General features: G+C 41.5%; 1 protein-coding gene and 1 non-coding gene across 4 annotated transcripts in view; one reads left to right on the top strand and one right to left on the bottom strand.

The window, feature by feature from the left end:
• Positions 1–18,643, top strand: part of FAM222B (family with sequence similarity 222 member B) — a 54,945-nt gene that overhangs the window by 892 nt on the left and 35,410 nt on the right. Inside the window, exon 1 of one of the 3 annotated variants that reach the window (XM_005220133.3) lies at positions 17,180–17,445. The exons of the other annotated variants lie outside the window; for them this stretch is intronic. The gene's annotated coding sequence lies outside the window, so the exon portion shown is untranslated. Of the gene's footprint in view, positions 1–17,179; positions 17,446–18,643 lie in introns of those variants that run through there. 3 annotated transcript variants of the gene reach the window in all.
• Positions 15,683–15,755, bottom strand: TRNAG-UCC (transfer RNA glycine (anticodon UCC)). The gene has a single exon. It is a non-coding gene; the product is annotated as a tRNA-Gly (tRNA).

Here is an 18,643-nt window from a genome sequence, read left to right as displayed (position 1 = left end):
AGCAATCGGCACAGACGTGTTTTCTTTATCGGCTCAGCAGATCCTGTGCAGAAATACCAGTTTGTTCTGTGATGTGACACATTAGCCATCAGACAGACTTGTGTAGGAAAAATGCCATACTTTCAGGCATTTTTTTTTTTTTTAAACAAATGGTATGTAGCTCCTCACCCAAGAGGGAGGCAATAGAGAATGGAAGGCCAGTCTGTTAAATGCTTTATGAACACAGCCTATTCGGTTCCCTTGTAGCGTAGTTGGTACTAACCTGCTTTATTATGAGTTGAAAAAAAAAAAAAAAAAAAGTTTGAGACAAACTGGGAGGGGTGCACGGTGAGGGATGTGGAAATACATTTTGTTTTGTTTTCCCAGTTTGTTATTTTTTTAATTGTAAAAAAGTTTTTCTTTGCAAGAGTCTCTGGTTTCCCCAAGGCGCTGTGTCTATTTTGGAGGTCAGATAGCATATAGCCGCTTTTAGGCTCCACTTTTTGTTACCCTGCTTGTGGAAACCTCCAGGGTGGAATGACTCTCAGAGAAAGACAGAAGCAGCTGTGCAAAAGCCTGAGAGGTGGCTGGTTTGTTTCTAAGGGGCCGAAGGAGCACTCCTGAGGCTTTGTCGTCCTTCTCGTTGTTTAGGGTAGACAAAGCAGAGGACAGAGTTAAACTGTACTTGGAGAGAGAGAAAATGGCTTTCTAGTCACAGCTTTTGAAAAAGAGGTGAAACTCCTTTCAAAAGGACGGAAAGAGATGATGCTTCAGCTCTGCCAGCTCTGAGGATGGAGAGCTTGAAATGGCAAGGTCTTTTGGAAATTAGTGAGTGATTTATCTTTCATCTGACCAAAGGTAAGGAGTAGCTGTATTAGATCCTTGAAGGTTCACAGATAAGGAGAACGAATTATTTTATAGGAAGGGGGAAATGAACCCTCATTGCCTTTAACTTCTCAGTCTGGTCAAATGTGTTTTACTTCTCTTTCTTGGAAATACACAGTAATAGATCATTTTAAACTTTTTGCTCTAGTTGCTTGGCTTTTCCAATAAATTCTCTGTCCATAATAGAGGATAGTTTCTTTTTCTTATTTAGAGGATAGTTTAAAAAGAAAGTGTTACTGTTGTCATAGGTCATTTACAGGATTCAAATTCATTCTTTGTCTGTCACATGGAAGATGAAGTAGAGGTGTAAAAATGTTAGAACTAACCATCTTATTTCTAATAGTTGGACGTTTGTTTTTAATTTTGATGATGCATTTTCCCCTCTATTGGAAATTTCCATCAGTTCAGACAAGTCCATAAATGCCATCCCTATTACGTTAAAATGATAGAGGTTTGTTCAGCTGTGATGAGAATTTCCTGTCCTCTCCTTCTATTCTCTTTCCTGTTTGTGGTTCCTTTTATGTAGTAGATTACTGTTACGGAACAGGGAGTCTTCCCCTGAGGGAGAGAAAGGGGATGGTCAGTGCCTTGATTGCCTGTTACAAGAGCTAAAATAAAAGGAATAAGGTTTACCAGCTCGTGTTCATTCTGATAAAATGAATCATTTTTCTTAAAAAAAAGCAAACATTTCATGCCTCGGGGGAACCCTTTTTAAAGCAGTCTATTTAAAAACAAAATTATGGTGTTTTTACCTCCCTCTCTTTTTCTTTTACTGAGAATATTTGCTTGCAAACAGAACCTTTGTTTCTTCAGATCCTTTCTGATCTTGCCGCCCATTCCTTAGCTGAAGTCTCTTTTGTGATATTTTTATAACCACTAATTAATAATAAGAGCAGAAGGATTTTTTTTTGTCATTTGTTTTGGTTCTTGATAGAGTGCTAACAACTTTAAAGGAATACTGTATGAGAAAATGTTTAAAAGGGAAAGTAAAGAGGATAGTGGATTTGTTTATTTTTTATTTACTCAGTTTTTAAATTGAAGTAGAGTTGATTTACAATGTTGTGAGAAAAGTGGGTTTAACTTAGTGAATCTGTAAGTTGATTGTGATGTTTGGAGGGTAAAGGATTCAAGAATGGACCTGTGGTTCAGAGGACCCTTTTGAAGAACAGGGTTTGCTTACCAGTGTTTATTTATTTAGCACGGCTGTTGGCTTAGAGTACCTGCTTGTTAATATTTGCCGAAGGGAAAATAATAACAGTATGTAATCAGCAAACTTGGGTTCAAATCTTGTGCAACTTTGTGTATCTTTGAATAAGCTTACTCACGTATCTTTGCCTGTTTCCTCATCTATAAACCAAAGATAATTGTACTTACTTCATGAGGTTGTTGTGAAGGTTAAATGTGTTAATACATACAAAGTGTTTAGAATGGTACCTGACACTTAGTAAATGCTAAATGAATGTTAATTATTACTAGTGTTCGTTGGATATACTCACTCTTTGTGCCCAAATCACAGGTCAGAGTTGATGATGACCTAGCCCCTGCCCTCTGCTAGTTCACAGTCTAGTGAAGGAAACAGAACTATACAAAGTAATTATAATGGAATTCAATACCTTATTTCATCAAATCCACGGTGCCAGTGATTGTAAGTCTCACAGTTATTTTGCATACCACTAAGGAAGAAGAAATGCTACTAATGAGACTGGCATGCCGTCAGTTGCATCATGTTTTTTGGAGAAATGTGGTGGAAAAAAGCCTGTCTTAGAATTGATGGAAGGACTTCCCCGGTGGTCCAGTAGTTAAGACTGAGAACTTCCACTGCATGGGCTGCTGGTATGATTCCTGATCAGGGAACTAAGATCTTGAATGCTCATGGCCCCCCAAAAAAATGATGGAGTAAGAGTTGATGGAAGGGCTGGATTCAGGTATTGTCAGTAAAGGCCTCTACTGCATCGAACCTGTTTGATAGGCCCTCACAGATGGACATGGACGACAGGACATTCCAATCGGACAGTGAGGTCTGCAAATGGGAAAGGGGAGGGCATTATTGATGTGTACCACCATATCAGGGCAACCAGCAGGAGGAAATGAGCTAAGACTTTGGCAGAGCAACATTGTCTAATGCAGCAGAGCAGGACAGGAAGCTTGGAACATTTTCAGAAGCGTCATGAGCCTAATTCTTGGATTTAAACTCCTAAAATATTACCACAACTCTAAATAGATGGTTCTGATACAGTAAACTGAGAAGTGAGAGTATGTGTGAGAAGTGAAATGGCAGGGGAAGGGCTGAAGCCTTACAGCTGACCAGAGAGGGGTAAGTGTGAAGTCGCTGTACTCTTGGTGTGAGGTGAGTGCTTTCTTGGCAGAGAAGTGTTTTTAATACCTATTCCTGTCTTTTCACTGCCTGTCAAGGTCTTGATTGTGTCCCTTTTAGAGCTTTACAACTCAGGAGTGAAAAGAGTGAATACAACTTGAGAGGAAAAATGCTAGATTTTATTAAAGATAGATTTAATACAAGGAGAATAATAAATTACTCGATTTGATAGCTCAGTTACAAAATGATGATTTGATTCAGCACTGGAGTGACTGTTTCATGGGAAAACATAGGTCATTTAAGGAGTGAGATAATATTTACTCAAGGGTTGGTGATTAAAAAAAAAAAAAAAAAAGACTTAAGGGAATTCCCAGGTGGTCCAGTGGTTAGGACTCTGCACATCCACTGCAGGATTGCAGGGGACACAGGTTTGATCCCTGGTCAGGGAACTAAAATCCCACATGCTGTGCAGCATAGCCAAAATAATAATAGTAAAAGACTCACCCAGGAGAAAAGACTTTGGTACTAATTTTCTAGTGACTAACCCTGAAACAATTTGGGAAAAATATATAAAACCAAAAATACCATAAAGTACGAATTTCTGTAGTGTCTTTTTTTTTTTTTTTTCCCACCAGTAAGCCAAAACAACTCTTTAAATTTTTAGACTCTAGTCTCATTGAAAAATGTTGGTGATAATCCTCAGCAATCAGATTCAGCAAACATTGAAGTGCTTACTTTGTGTTAGGCATTGTGGTAGATATTGGGAATTAAAATGTGAATGACGTGATCTGTGTTTTTAAGATGCTCACATTTTAATTGGAGACTGACAAATACATAGTTATGAAACGTACCAGTATAGTAAAGTGCTGTCATAGAGATCTCTACTAAGAGTAATAGGAGCCCTGGTTCTGCCTGGTGGTAGGAAAGGAAGGTTGGAGAAGGCTTCCTGGAGGAAGAATCGATCAGGTCTTGAGGAATGAATGCTATTTGGCTGCTTCAACAGAAAAGGATTGGAGAAGATAGTACTTCAAGCGCGGAGAGCAACTTGCACAAAGCTACGAGTCTATACTGGGAAGGCCAGTGGTTTAATGTGCGTAGGTCAAGGGGTACGAGGTAGGAGTGGAAGGAAGTGAGGTAAAAGATGGGTTGCAGCCCGATTATGGATGGTCTTATTGAGGGGTCTGAATTTTCTTTTGTAGGTGCTAGGCAGTCATGGGAGAGTTTAGATCACTATTTAGGAAAAGTAACACTGATGGATAAACAACTGGTTCCTACTGTATAGCACAGGAAACTATATTCAGTATCCTGTAATAAACCAGAATGGTAAAGAATATGAAAACGGATATCTCTATATTTCTCTCTCTATATAGGTAACTGAATCACTTTGCTGTATAGCAGAAATTAACACAACATTGTAAATCAACTATACTTCAGTAAAATGAAAAGTATGGAAGTTAGATTTTTAAAAGGAGAAATTGGCTGCAGGGAGACGGTTATGAGACTGGTGTGATGGTCGTTTGAAAGATATTGAAGACCTCAGGTACTGGAATTGTAGACAGATTAAACGGCTTTTTAGGAGTCTGACTAGAAGGATCTTACTGACTTTCTGTTGAGGAAGGTGTCAGGGAGAAGTTGTCCAAGATGGATTTAAAATTACTTGCTTGGGCAACTAAGTGGATGGTCATGTCATTAACGGAGATAGGGAAGAGAGGAGTAAGAGGGTGTTCCCATTTGAGGGAAAATGAGTTCTATTTTGGTATGTCAGATTTGAGGTGTCTGGGAAATCCAGGAGCAAATGTCTAACAGGGTTTTGGATATTTGGATCTTGAGTTCAGTAGAAAGCGTTAGAATCTCTGTAGAATGGAGATGCAGACCTAGAAATCATTTAGGGTGTAAGTAACAGTTAAAGCCAGTGTAATGACCCTGAGTCTAAGGTCCAGTTGCTTAATGTGTTGATGATTCACATTGTCTGGAGAGATTGGCTAAATGAGAATGTGGCAGTCGGTACTTTCTCAATAGTAGTTCATACTTATCTTTACGTTTTTTAACGCGTTATACAATTGGCTTAAATTACCAGCTTTTAGGTTGCAAAGAACAAAACACAAAACCTCTCATCTTAGTGGAAAAAAATGGTAGCATTTTTTCTTTTTTGCCTCTTTATTATGGAAAAATTTAAATAAGTGCAAGAGTAGACAGAACATCATAAGAAACCCCTATCACCCTGCTACAGCTACAGTAAGTGTCAGCTCATGCCCAGCTTGTTCCATCTGTATAGCCTGTACCCACTAACCCACCTACATTATTTTTTTAAAATCCAGAATATCATAATCTCATGAATAAATATTTCAGTATGTAGCTTTAAAAGATAAGGACTAAAAAGAAATTCCACCAAAAATTAGCAAGCATTTCTTTTTTTTTGGCAAGCATTTCTTAGTAGCATCAGTTATCCAGTTAGTTTTCACATTTCCCCAGTTACCTCAGTAATTTTTCAACTGTTTGGAACAGTATCCAAATAGGTTCGTACAGAATGATTTTCATATATCTACTACTTACCGTTTAATTTATAGCTTTGCTCTCCATCTCTTCATGTATTCATTGAGATCTTTCCTATTTAAAAATGGACAGGGAGGCCTGGCGTGCTGCGATTCATGGGGTTGCAAAGAGTTGGACACGACTGAGCGACTGAACTGAACTTGAATAGCCACACAGTTGCCTAAATAAAAAACTCTGGACTTGACCTTAGTTCTTTTCCTTCATCACTCGTATCTGGTTGATACAAGTCTGATTTTAACCTTTGAGGTCTCCTAAATCTACCTTTTTGTTCCCACACCTGTTGCCAAAGTCTTGGATTAGACCATTTTCATTTCTCACTTGGACACTTGCAGTAACCTCTTAACTGGTCTGTATGTCTCAGGTCTTATCACCCTTCTGTCAGTCCACCACCCAGTCACAAGAGACTACTTATTCCCTTTCCCTATAAGACCCTTCATTACCCACAGTGCCTCATACACAGCAGATGCTTGATTTCATTTTCCTTCCTCCTTTCTTCATCCTATTTTTGCTCAAAGGACACTTCTAAAACAAGCAGACAAACATAACCAATAATCTAGTGAATCTCCTAATTAATCTTTAGGATTTAGCTCATAGTTCATTTCTTCTGTGACGTCTTCCTAGTTTTCAAAGCAGAATTAATCATTCCTGCTTCTAGGCTGCTGTGATATTTTAGTATCCTGTTATCATTACACTTACTATTTAAATGTTTTGTTTCCTCAGTTGGATTGTGAGCTCTTTGTGGATACGGGTTATGTCTTTTTTAAAAAAGTATTTAATGTATTTGGCTGCACCTATTCTTGGTTATGGCAGCAGGATCTTTGCTCTTCATTGTGGCATGCAAAATCTTTAGTTGCAGCACGTGGGATCTAGGTCCCTAACCAGAGATTGAACCCAGGCCCCCTCTATTAGGAGCACGAGTGTTAAGCTACTGGACCCAGGTTAGGTCCAGGGAAGGTCCCAGGTTATGTCTTTTTTACCCTCTCCTAACAAGTAAGCTTGTCAAATTTATTGAGTTGATAGAATGTGTTGGGCACTAACCATACACTGGTGAACAAAGGCATACACTGCTCTTATGGAGCTGACATTCTAGGAGGGTAAACAGACAACCAACAGCCCAAAAAAAATCAGTTGCAGAGCATTAAAATAGAGTGATATATTAGAGGATGAATGGATAGCTACTTAAGATGGGGAGAATAGGGAATATGGAATGCCTCTCTGAAGGTATGGCATTTAAAACCCAGGAGGATATATACCAAGATTAGCAGATCAAACATTCCAGTGCAAAGCTAAAGAGGAATTAATTCTATATATTCAGTTCAGTTCAGTCGCTCAGTCGTGTCTGACTCTTTTCAACCCTATGGACTGCAGCACGCCAGGCCTCCCTGTCCATCACCATCTTCCGGAGTTTACTCAAACTCATGTCCATTGAGTCGGTGATGCCATCCAACCATCTCATCCTCTGTCATCCCCTTCTCCCGCCTTCAATCTTTCCGAGCCTCAGGGTCTTTTTAAGTGAGTCAGTTCTTCGAATCAGGTGGCCAGAGTATTGGAGTTTCAGCTTCAGCATTAGTCCTTCCAATGAATATTCAGGACTGATTTCCTTTAGGATGGACTGGTTGGATCTCCTTGCAGTCCAAGGGACTCTCAAGAGTCTTCTCCAACACCACAATTCAGAAGCATCAATTTTTCTGTGTTCAGCTTTCTTTATGGTCCAACTCTCACATCCGTACATGACTGCTGGAAAAACCATAGCCTTGACTAGAAGGACCTTTGTTGGCAAAGTAATGTCTCTGCTTTTTAATATGCTGTCTAGGTTGGTAATAACTTTTCTTCCAAGGAGCAAGTGTTTTTTAATTTCATGGCTGCAATCACCATCTGCAGTGATTTGGGAGGCCCCAAAATAAATTCTGTCACTGCTTCAATTGTTTCCCATCTATTTCCCATGAAGTGATGGGACCAGATGCCAGGTTCTGACATTGTACAGGAGGCAGTGATCAAGACCATCCCCAAGAAAAAGAAATGCAAAAAGGCAAAATGGTTATCTGAGGAGGTCTTACAAAAAGTATGAAAAGTAGAGAAGCTATGAAAGGTAGAGAAGCGAAAGGCAAAGGAGAAAAGGACATCTTTTTTGGGTTTTAGTTCTAGAAGGTCTTGTAGGTCGTCATAGAACCGTTCAACTTCAGCTTCTTCAGCATTATTGGTCAGGGCATAGACTTGGATTACTGTGATATTGAATGGTTTGCCTTGGAAACAACAGAGATCATTCTGTTGTTTTTGAGATTGCATCCAAGTACTGCATTTCAGATTCTTTTGTTGACTGTGATGGCTGCTCCATTTCTTCTGAGGGATTCTTGCCCACGGTAGTGTTTCATATGTTAGAGGAGCAGAAATAAGGCCAATGTGGCTTTGAATATGGTGAGTGAGAGGGAGATGGTGCAAGAGGCCAGAAGGCAGATGACATTGACAGCTCGAATGGTCTGCTTCCTTTGGACAGTTTTAAGTAGGGATATGATGTGAGTTGATTAGTAATTTTAAAAAGTTATTACTCTGGTTACTATGTGAAACTGGATTGTAGAGGGGTCAAGAGTGGAGGCAAGGGGACTAGTTTACGAGGCTGTTGTACTAAATCAGACGAGTTGATGGTGACTAGGACTGGGGAGATGGCTGAAGAACTGTAGAAAGGTAGAAGGATTTGGGATATCTTTTGGAAGTGAAGTTGACAGGGCTTGCTCAGGGATTGTCAGTAGCCAGAGGGAGTGAGGCAGAGTGAGAAATCATGCATAGGTTCTGCATTTATTGGCTTGAGAACTAGATAGGTAAATGGTGATTATTGAGATGGGTAGGACTGTGGCAAAATATATTTGTCAGGAATTCTGTTTTGGTCATGTCAAGTTTGAGCTGTTTGTTAGACAGCCACCTGGAGCTATAGTATAGTTGGGTAGAAAAGCCTGGCGTTCCAGGGAGAAGTCTGGGCTGGAATTGTAGAGTCGGAGATCATCAACCCGTAGATAGAATTTGAAGTCGTGGAATTCAATCAGGCAGTCACTTAGTTTGTGTCTAGAGAAGAGAGGTCTGACAGAGGACCAGCCAGTGAGGTAGGAGGAAAACCTGAAAGAATGATGTTATGGAAGCCAAGTAAAGAATATGGAAAGAAAGGAGGAGAGCATGTTATGATATCGAATGCTGTCTCAGAGAAGAGCAGAGGCGTACCTGTGGGGGATTTGGCAACCTAGAGATTATTGGTAATCTTGAGTAGAATTACTCATTGGAATGGTGGAGACAGACTGGAGGGAGCAAATGAGGTGAAAAGCATTTCAGTTTTGTATGATGACATTGAGGTTTTGGGAGGCTATTTCTAAAAACTTGCTGTGTCCGTATTACTAAATCCTTACCTATTTGTATTCCAGTGTGGTTATATATTTTCATCAAAGCATTACAATTTTAGTGTTTTTTTTACCATCATTTTAGGTAGATTTCTGTTTTCTAAAAGCCGAGTTTAATGAGCATTACAAGCAATACACATACACTGCTGAATGAATGAGACTGCCTTTAAGGATCAGGTTCCTGGTCTTGGAAAAGCAGACTGACTTGACCTTGGCCTTACGACACATCAGTTTTCTCAGCTGTCAGATGAGGATAACAGGACCAGTTTAGCTCAGTGGGCGGTTGTGAGGCATGACTACTAATGAAAATAATTGTAAAACACTTTTGCAAGTTAAAGTGTGATATAAATGCTAAATAATAGTTCTTTATTGGGATGTTGTGAAAATTAGCAACATACTGTCTGTTAGAGCCCTTAAGTTCTTTTTGAGAAAGGTGATATATTTTTATAAATACTATTTGCAGAGAAAATAACTCAGGATTTGGAAAAAGGCTGCTATCCTAACTTCTGAAATGTAGCAATAATGGAACCATGATGACACAACTTTTTATTAAAGAGATTATTGCCCAAAGGTTTATTATGTTACCATTTTAGAGGATTCATATGACAAAAGTTTTTACCATCTTGGCTTTTTGATTCAAGTGAGGCTGTGAGGGCCACCCTACAGCAGTTAAAATGCTGACTGTTTAAAGGACTGGTGGGAGTGATTTATTATCTATGTTTAAAATGTCACAGTCAATCAATAGAACCACTCAAAAAAAGCATTGAAAAAGCATTTTAATTTATTTTAGGCGACACCATATAGACATTTTAATGCAGGCTTAGGTGATGGCTGCAGTTAGAATTTAAAGAGGGACATGGTGCCATTTCAGGCAAAACTGGCACTCCTTGTTCCACACCTGCGTCTAAATATAGACTCAGTGGCATCATTACCTGTAATGTACTGAGGAAATGTCTGAAATTTGAATCTGATGAACTAAATTTTTCTCAGCCTCTAAAGTGGCATTAACAATGGAGAAAAACTGTGATGTGGTTCTTTTGATGTTTAAAATGATAAGGGAAATGGGTAAGCAATAGTCTCCTTGGAACTTTACCCTGCTGACGGCTCAGTTGGGATCTTGTGTATTGTTTTTTTCCAGTGGTGGTAGTTTAGTTGCTAAGTCATGTCCGACTTTTTGTGATCCCATGTGATCCCACCAGGCTCTTCCATGGTATTTCCCAGGCAAGAATCCTGGAGTGGGTTGCCATTCCCTTCTCCAGGGAATCTTCCCCACCCAAAGACTGAACCTGGGTCTCCTGCATTGCAGGCAGATTCTTCACCAACTGAGTGCCAGGGAAGCCCCCCTCCCCTTTTTTTTTCCAGTGGGGACCTATGTATTGCCAATTTGAAAACAAACTGGCGTGAAGTTCTTAGCTTTATGTAGGTATGTAGGTTGGACTTGACTCTTTTTTTTTTGAATTTCAGTTCCACAATCCATTACCTCTTTGTATCAAGGACAAGTAAAAGGTTTAGGTTTCTGTTCCTCTCTGATGGGAAGCCTGTACTTGTGTACTTGTTTTGCCACACCCAGACATTATAAGCTCTATTTCTGCATTTGGTGTTTGGAAAGGGGGTCCCTGAATGGTCTGCTTCCCCAGCAAAGACATTTGAGTGAGTAAGCTTTCTTTCTTGGAGAAGATTTACTTATGAGGTTGTATTTAGGCTTTCTGCTACTTGCTTCCATCATCTGCTTTGCTCATTGTAAACTCAGGGATTGCCTTCAGATTCATAGGTAAAGGTTCATCTTAAATTCTTATTTTAGTTCCTTCAAATTTGATTTGTGGTTGACCTACAGGTATCCATTCTACTTAACTGTTTCTTTCCCAGAGTAGGTATTTCACACAGCTTCTGTATTTCACACAGTTTTCCCTTTCGGTTGTTTCTGTTTCTTATTGACTTGTATAAGTTCTTTGTATTTTGTGGCCAATTCTTTATCGTAAATGCAGATATTCTTTAAGACTGTATAAGAAGTAAGAAAGCAGGCTATTGCATCAAATGCTTATCCCAGATGATATTTGGTTGTAATGTTTGCCGTGGTTATTTGAGCAATGGTAAGCTTCTTTTGTCTCTCTCCTTCCAAAGACGCATAGAAAAGCTCCTTCTGTCTGAAGTAAAGTGTTGGCTCTGTGTTGGTTATAATTTGCTTTTTCTGGCTGGCAGAGCCTTCTTTTTGTTTTCTGTCTTCTGACAGATTATAGGATTGTGGGGAAACAGCGTCCAGGGCTTTTTCAGGAACTGTGCCATTTTATCTACAGGAGAAGCCATTGGCTTTGGCACTGGAGGAGAATTGGCTGTGCATTTGAAGATGCCAAATCATGCTTGATTCACAAGTTTGCTGTCTCATTTTGTGTATGTGTGTGAAACTTTTTTCAGGATGTTGGCTTTTACTTTTTCTACCATGTGCTGTGCTCCATCAGTATGAGAAATCAACAACTTGTTCCTTCTCTCCAACTCTCCACCCCCAGTACACACAATCCACACATCCCAAACCATAGCAAAAGATGCAGCAGTCATTTTGAGGATTAGGGAAAAGGACACCACACGGAAGTTTCCATTGCCCTTTTGGTGACTTTGAGTTTTAATTCTGCTTTATCAGCTAAAGTTTTTGTCTTTCCTATGTAGGCTTAAATTATTTAGGTGGAGAAATGATTTGCCAACTAAGATGTCTTTCTACAGAGGCTTTCCACAAGCATTGGTGGAAGCTAATTTTCAGAGTATTCTGTTTCCTAATTTTGGAAACGTAACTTGTGAAGACAGAACACACTCAGGAAACTTGGACTTATTTATACTGACATGCTCTTGTCAGGGGGTGTAGTGTAATTTACCCTGATTTCAAATAAGAATTTTTATAATCCTGTAAGCAATCTTAACTCCAGCTGTATCTGTTACCTTCGTGCTTTTAAACTGGGTACAATTGATTTTGAGACCTAGCCAACCAGATATTTTAGCAAATCTTCCACACATGTCAATGCCTCATTCTCCTACTTTCTGTAGATAACAGTTTAAAGATACTTTCTAAGTGTAGGTATTTCCATTTAAATTAAGATGGGAATATAGTTAATATGAGAATAAGCCAGTTGGAGTAATCTTGTTTGTCTAGTATGAATGGTTATATGGATACATGTTCTTTCCCTCCCTCTGCCAAGCTGTCCTTCCCAAACCCACAGTCTTGCAAAAGTTGGGGTTTGGTTCTCATGTGCATTCTTTGTCGTGGTGGCCTTTTTTTGGTTGTTGTTAAACTGGTGTCTTCCTTCACTAGAGTAAGCACCTTGAAGACAGAGATTGTAGCTTATTCGTTTTTTTGTCTTTGGGGTCTATAATGTTCCTGGTATGTAGTAATGCAGTAGTGGTTAGGTAGTGTCACCGACTCAAATCAACATGAATTTAAGCAAACTCAAGGAGATAGTGGAGGACAGAGGAGCCTGGCATGCTGCCGTCCGTGGGGTTGCAAAGAGCTGGACACAGTTTAGCAGCTGAACAACAACAACAAGGAATGCAGTAAATATGTGGTGAATGAGTGAATGAATGTGTGCTTAGTTGCCTCGGACGCTTTGCGACCCTTGCGACCCCATGGAGTGTAGCCGGCCAGACTCCTCTGTGGTGATTCTCCAGGCAAGAATACTGGAGTGAGTTGCCATGCCCTCCTCCAGGGGATCTTCCCAACCTAGGGATCGAGCCCAGGTCTCCTGCATTGCAAACCGATCCTTTACTGTCTGAACCACCAGGGAAACCAGAGTGAGTTGAATAAATGAATAAATTGAATTCCCAAATACAGTGAATGGAGTTTATACTTCCCTCTAGTGTCTGAAAGAGAAAGTGCAGCCAGTTAAAAAAATGTTAATACCTTGCTACATTGAAATAATAGTCAAGGCATTGTCTTTTTTTCCCCTCCCGGATAGCTCTCACACTTGTTTTTTCAGATCTGTTCTCTTTAAGTCTAGTAAGTAATAAATTTTCTTACCAAAGTCTGTGTTCTGTCTTTTGGGTGTTTGAATTTTATAAAATGGCACTGGCAGGTCTTTATGGGGAAAAATGTCTTTTTATTTGCTTATTTATTTTTTAAGAACAAAGGTTTTTTTCCTTTGCCATTATGGTTATTACAGGATATTGGATACAGTTCCCTGTGCTGTATCCAGTATGACCTTGCTGTGTATTCATTCTGCATATGATAGTTTGCATCTCCTAACCCCCCAGTTCCAGTCCATCCCTCCCCTCTGCCCTCGCCCTCGGCAACCTCAAGTCTGCTGTCTATGTCGGTGAGTCTATTTCTGTTTTGTAAATAAATTCATTTGCTTATTTTCAGTTCAGTTCAGTTCAGTCGCTCAGTCGTGTCCAACTCTTTGCGACCCCATGAATTGCAGCACGCCAGGCCTCCCTGTCCATCACCACCTCCCGGAGTTCACCCAGACTCACGTCCATCGAGTCAGTGATGCCATCCAGCCATCTCATGCTCTGTCTTCCCCTTCTCCTCCTGCCCCCAATCCCTCCCAGCATCAGGGTCTTTTCCAATGAGTCAACTCTTCGCATGAGGTGGCCAAAGTACTGGAGTTTCAGCTTTAACATCATTCCTTCCAAAGAAATCCCAGGGCTGATCTCCTTCAGAATGGACTGCTTGGATCTCCTTGCAGTCCAAGGGACTCTCAGGAGTCTTCTCCAACACCACAGTTCAAAAGCATCAATTCTTCGGCACTCATCGTTCTTCACAGTCCAACTCTCACATCCATACATGACCACAGGAAAAACCATAGCCTTGACTAGACAAACCTTTGTTGGCAAAGTAATGTCTCTGCTTTTGAATATGCTGTCTAGGTTGGTCATAACTTTCCTTCCAAGGAGTAAGTGTCTTTTAATTTTATGGCTGCAGTTACCATATGCAGTGATTTTGGAACCCCAAAAAATAAAGTCTGACACTGTTTCCACTGTTTCCCCATCTATTTGCCATGAAGTGATGGGACCAGATGCCATGATCTTCGTTTTCTGAATGTTGAGCTTTAAGCCAACTTTTTCACTCTCCTCTTTCACTTTCATCAAGAGGCTTTTGAGTTCCTCTTCACTTTCTGCCATAAGGGTGGTGTCATCTGCATATCTGAGGTTAGTGGTATTTCTCCCAGCAATCTTGATTCCAGCTTGTGCTTCTTCCAGCCCAGCGTTTCTCATGATGTACTCCGCATATAAGTTAAATAAGCAGGGTGACAATATACAGCCTTGACGTACTGCTTTTCCTGTTTGGAACCAGTCTGTTGTTCCATGTCCAGTTCTAACTGTTGCTTCCTGACCTGCATATAGATTTCTCAAAAGGCAGATCAGGTGGTCTGGTATCCCCATCTCTTTCAAAATTTTCCATAGTTTATTGTGATCCACACAGTCAAAGGCTTTGGCATAGTCAATAAAGCAGAAATAGATGTTTTTCTGGAACTCTCTTGCTTTTTCCATGATCCAGCGGATGTTGGCAATTTGATCTCTGGTTCCTCTGCCTTTTCTAAAACCAGCTTGAACATCAGGAAGTTCACGGTTCACATATTGCTGAAGCCTGGCCTGGAGAATTTTGAGCATTACTTTACTAGCGTGTGAGATGAGTGCAATTGTGCAGTAGTTTGAGCATTCTTTGGCATTGCCTTTCTTTGGGATTGGAATGAAAACTGCCCTTTTCCAGTCCTGTGTTGCTTATTTTAGACCCCATATATAGGTCTTGTGGTATTTGTCTCTGACTTACTTCACTTAGTATGAGAATCTCTAGGTCCATCTGTGTTGCTGCAAATGGCATTATTTCATTCTTTTTCTGGCCAAGTAGTATTCCACTCTTTATATGTACCACATCTTCTTTATCCCTTTATCTATTAATGGACATTTGGGCTGCTTCTGTGTCTTGGCTATTGTAAATAGTGCTGCTGTGAACATGGAGGGGAGTGCATGTATCTTTTCAAATTACAGTTTTGTCTGGCTGTGTGTCCAAGAGTGGAATTACTGGATCATATGGCAACTATTAGTTTTAGCTTTTTGAGGAACTGCCATACTCTTTTTTTCCTCCATAGTGGCTTCAGCAATTTACATTCTTACCAACTGTAGGACGATTTCGTTTTCTCCACATCCTCTCCAGCATTTGTTATTTGTAGACTTTTTAATGGCTCTTCTGACCAGTGGTACAGTCTATTGATTGCAAAGAGTTGGACACAACTGAGTGACTAACACTATGGAGAGTTGTAACTGTTTTTGTGCTTTTCAGGATTTTTGGTAGTTCAGGTGTATATGGGGAGGGAATAGACTGATTAGCTAATCTGGGACACTTTTGTGGGCAGTATTTAAAATAAAAAATGTTTCACGCTTAGTTCTTTTTATCTGGAACCTAGTTTCTGAGACTAATGAAGTTTCTCCAGAAATCTATTTAAGCCCAAGTCTTTTAATTTGGGTTAGAAAAAAAGGGCTGGCCTTTTAAAAATATTTTTTATTTGGCTGCACTAGGTCTTAGTTGCAGCATGCAGGATGTTTAGTTGCCGCACCTGAACTCTTAGTTGTGAAGTGTGGAATCTAGTTCCCTGACCAGGGATCGAACCTGGGCCTCCTGCATTGGAAGTGCAGAATCTTAGCCACTGAACCACCAAGGAAGTCCCAAGAGTGAGTGAGTGAAAGTTGCTCAGTCGTGTCTGACTCTTTGTGACCCCTGGACTACCCAGTCCGTGGAATTCTCCAGGCCAGAATACTGCAGTGGGTAGGCTTTCTCTTCTCCAGGGGATCTTCCCAACCCAGGGATTGAACCCAGGTCTCCTGCACTACAGGCGGATTCTTTAGCAGCTGAGCCACAAGGGAAGTCCCAAACTGGCTTTTAAATAGGCATGACACAAAGCTCCTTTTCCATCTTCCCAGAACACTGAGGTTCATATATATATGAAATGCTTTGAGCTCCACATAAGAAAAGGCTACTTAACTTTAGTTTTTTAGTTGTATTAGCACTTGGGAACTAAGTGGACTTGTAGAATGTGGTGTAGACACTTAACATTAGTTGCAAGAACTTTGTGGACAAAAATGACAGCGTAGGTAATAACTTGCCTTCCCCATTCCCGGTTTATTTTTCTTGAACGAACCCCTTCTACAGCTTCACCACTATACCTAGGGAAATATTCTACAGTCTTTAGCATATTCCGTCCCAGCAGTGTTAGGTTTCTAACACTGACGTTAGTGATTGAGGTGTTGATGCAACCTGCCAGTTATGCGGAAGCCTGGCTATTGCTGAGAGTTTTTTCTAATATTAGGTGAACGGCTTGAACAGGACTTAGATGTTTGTTTCCTAATTGTACTGAAACCTGCTGAGGGAGTGGTTTGTTTGGGTTTAATTGGATGTAGATGGCTTGAATCTGAGCTGGGTTGGATCCAGCTGTGTGTGTGTGTATGGTGTTTGTTGCAGGTGATTTACTGTATCCCTTCTCCCACCGCACCAACTTCCAGATAAATACATTCACAATATGTGTCCCCCCCCCCCCCCCGCCGCCCTTAATTTCTGCGTCATGGGAAGCAGGAGTTTCAGACAGGGTGGATTGATGTGTGCAGCTGATCTAATATGCAAACCTGAATCTATGCACGGTTATGAGGGAGTGCAGTTGATTAGTCTGAGAAAAGAAGGGCGAGGCGGAGGCCTGGGGAGCATCTTTTTGCTGTCGAAGGTCTCCGGATGGCTCTTGCTATGCAGGTCTGAGGCACTGACGGAGGTACGGCCTGGATGGGAGTCACTCCTCACACCCAGGCAGGGCGGGGGCGGGGGGCGCAGGGGAAGGGGCTTGGCATCACCTGGCCCAGCTGCGGGCTGCTGAGCTGCCGGCTTTGGGGTGGGGGCCTGGAGCGAAGGGGCAGCTCTAACAAAGAGGAGCCGTGCCGGGGCCGGGGCGGCGGGTGGCTGGCCTATCCCTGGCGGCTGACCTCCCAGTGGGCCTCCGCAGTTGGCTGTCGGGTGAGTCGCTCTGCTGGCTCCCTGGCTCGCCATTGGCTGTGCGGACTGGAGGGGGCTCGTAGAGGGCCGGGATGGAGTTGAGGGGGCGGGGCTGGCTTCCGGCGGCGAAGGGGAGCGAGAGGCAGCCGGCTGGGGGAGGGGGTGTCGGCGCGCCGCGGAGTGCTGCGCTCGGAGAGCCTGGCACCCGGAGCAGCCGCCTCCCCCTCCCCCTGCCGGGACCGCTAGAAACCCCTTCTCTTCCGTCCTCCCGGTCTGGGGCCGAGGAGGGCTGAGCTGCCCCAGGCGGGCGGGGCGGAGCCCGGAGCCCCACCGAGCGCTGCGGAGCGAACCTCACCTCCCTTCCAGGGCTCAAGGTGTGTGTGCTTTTTCTATCCGACCCCGACTTCAGCCGACTTAACCTTGTGAGAAAGGGGGAAATGGAATGGGAAGTAAGAGCTCCACGTCTAATCAGTTTATTTTGATTTTCTAATTCTGCCCTTCATGCTTCTTTCCCTCCCTTCATCTCACCCCTGCAGCTGGGTAAGGAGATTCAGGACTCTCCTCTCTTTTTACTGATGTGTAGATGTCGGTCGCGTAGTAAAATGAACAGAGAAAAGAGGAGCCCTTTCTTGTTTGGCATCTGATGCAGTAAGCCGGAGGGAAAAAAAAAAAAAGGACAGGCTATAGGATAGGAGTGGGGTTTTGAAACTGTTCTGCATCCGTGTCCATTAAGGCTGTCTTCACCATTTTCCTACTTGGGACTGCCTTAATCAGCAAAAACAGTCTGAAAATGAAGGAGGTGCTAGTGAAAAGAGGGATCAGCCTCCGTCAGATGGTGGTTAAAGGAAATCCTGATAGTAGTTAGCGATTAACTCTTCTAAAGTCTCTCTCCCGAGTACAGTGTCACCGGCTTTGTGTAGGACTCAGTCCTGTTGGAGAAACCTAGCTTGAGCAAGCAAACTTCCCTTACCGTTACTGAAACTTAAAAGTCTCATATTTTTCTCCATCTGTATATTTCCCATTCACAGACTCTCAGAGGGATTAGTTTCTGTCGTCAAAAACCAAACTTTGAACAAATCCAGATGAATTTTGTTTAAGTCGTTAATTTTTTTAAAGCACCCCCTCATGAATTCAGGTGGCTGTATCATTACAATTTATATTTATGTTTTGAGTTCCTTTGCTTCTACAGCTTATGGATCCCTTCTTCCTGAAGGACAGTTCATCTTCAGCCAAAATCAGGAACCTCTTTATCGGTTTTTAACAGAGAGGAAAGATAGCAGTTGAAGAGGAAAAACTCAAAATTTATGATGGCAACAAAGGATGTGTGTGTGTGTTGTGTGTTTTCAGTGGCATTGTTCATGGTGAACTTGCTTTAACTGGGCATTTTCAGCAAAAGTGTTTGGACCAGATTTATCCTAATGTTGATTAGAAAAGAGCTAGAATGCCAGAAGGGATGAATGTCAATTTTTTGGCAGCACTTTGGTAAATATTAATTGAAATGTTGAGAGTTCATTCTTGTAATCCGGGTTCAGTTTCCAGAAATTGTTCTAAATGGAGTTCAGTTTTGAGGAT

The sequence above is a fragment of the Bos taurus genome, chromosome 19, assembly GCF_002263795.3.
Source record: "Bos taurus isolate L1 Dominette 01449 registration number 42190680 breed Hereford chromosome 19, ARS-UCD2.0, whole genome shotgun sequence".
Taxonomy (NCBI): Eukaryota; Metazoa; Chordata; class Mammalia; order Artiodactyla; family Bovidae; genus Bos; species Bos taurus.
This window is presented reverse-complemented; position numbering and strand designations above follow the sequence as displayed.